The sequence below is a fragment of the Salmo salar genome, chromosome 21, assembly GCF_965601325.2.
Source record: "Salmo salar chromosome 21, fSalSal1, whole genome shotgun sequence".
NCBI lineage: Eukaryota > Metazoa > Chordata > Actinopteri > Salmoniformes > Salmonidae > Salmo > Salmo salar.
Genome location: NC_138311.1, coordinates 59,645,068 through 59,646,571, shown reverse-complemented (window position 1 = coordinate 59,646,571; position 1,504 = coordinate 59,645,068).

The following is a 1,504-nucleotide window of genomic DNA, read 5'->3' as shown; positions in this document are numbered from 1 at the left end:
CCTCTCTGTTCTGGTCCAGATCTACTACTACACCACTCCTCTCTGTTCTGGTCCAGATCTACTACTACACCACTCCTCTCAGGATCCCTCCACCTTGACCCATCTTCCTCTACTTTCTTCACTGCCTTAGAATATGACAACTTATGCACTACTGCCCATAAGCTTGACACCTGTAACAACGTAATGTATTCGGCACAAAAGCTCGTACGGGATAACTTATATATCCTAACATCACTTCACCGATTCCACATGTAACCGATGTGAAATGGCTAGCTAGTTAGCGGTGGTGCGCGCTAATAGCGTTTCAATCGGATGACGTAACAGTGATGACGTAACAGTGATGATGTAACAGTGTTGATGTGTGTCAGTAACAGTGATGATGTAACAGTGATGATGTAAGTGTTGATGTGTGTCAGTAACAGTGATGATGTAACAGTGATGACGTAACAGTGATGACGTAACAGTGATGATGTAACAGTGATGTAACAGTGATGATGTAACAGTGATGATGTAACAGTGATGTAACAGTGATGATGTAACAGTGATGACGTAACAGTGATGACGTAACAGTGATGATGTAACAGTGTTGATGTAACAGTGATGTAACAGTGTTGATGTGTGTCAAGCTCTGAGACCTTGAAGTAGTTGTTCCCCTTGCTCTGCAAGGGCCGTGGCTGTTGTGGCGCGATGGGTAACGGTGCTTCGTGGAGTGTCAGTTGTTGATGTGTGCTGGTTCAAGCCCAGGTTGGGGTGAGGAGAGGGACGGAAGCTAAACCGTTACACACAGCACCTACCTCTGTTTTCACCCACCCTGAAACCACAACTGGATCAGCCAAAAGGCAAGGGTCTACTTTCTCCAAAAACTTCACTCTTACTGTCACAGACTCCTCTTTATCCTGACCCTCGGTGCAACCCTCAGCTTCGAGAACTTCCCCACACCTACCACCTCCGATACTTTGACCTCCTTCACTTCCATTTCTCCTCCTGTCTTCAGCTCACTCTGTTTACACTTTCTACCATTCTTCTTTAACAAACCATCTCCCATTTTCCCTCCATTTTTAACCGACTCAAGCTCACCCTCTTCCTCCCACTGTCTCTCTCAGACCGCCTCTGCCTCTCTTTTTCCCTCCGTTCCTCCTCCTCCGTATTCTAAGTATGCATCTCCTTATGATAATGTTGCACTTCTTCTGACATCCATCTTGTTCTTGCCTTGTCAAGGGGCTCCATTTTCCTTACGATCGCTGTATAACGTTGTGATTTCAAATAAACTTCCCCGATATACCTGTGAAAGATTTGTTTAAATGCATCGAAAATTAGCTTTCCTTTCCCATCTAGGGTTAGGGTTAACCCTACCCCATCTAGGGTTAACCCTACCCCATCTAGGGTTAACCCTACCCCATCTAGGGTTATCCCTACCCCATCTAGGGTTAACCCTACCCCATCTAGGGTTAACCCTACCCCATCTAGGGTTAACCCTACCCCATCTAGGTGAATAAATCAAGTA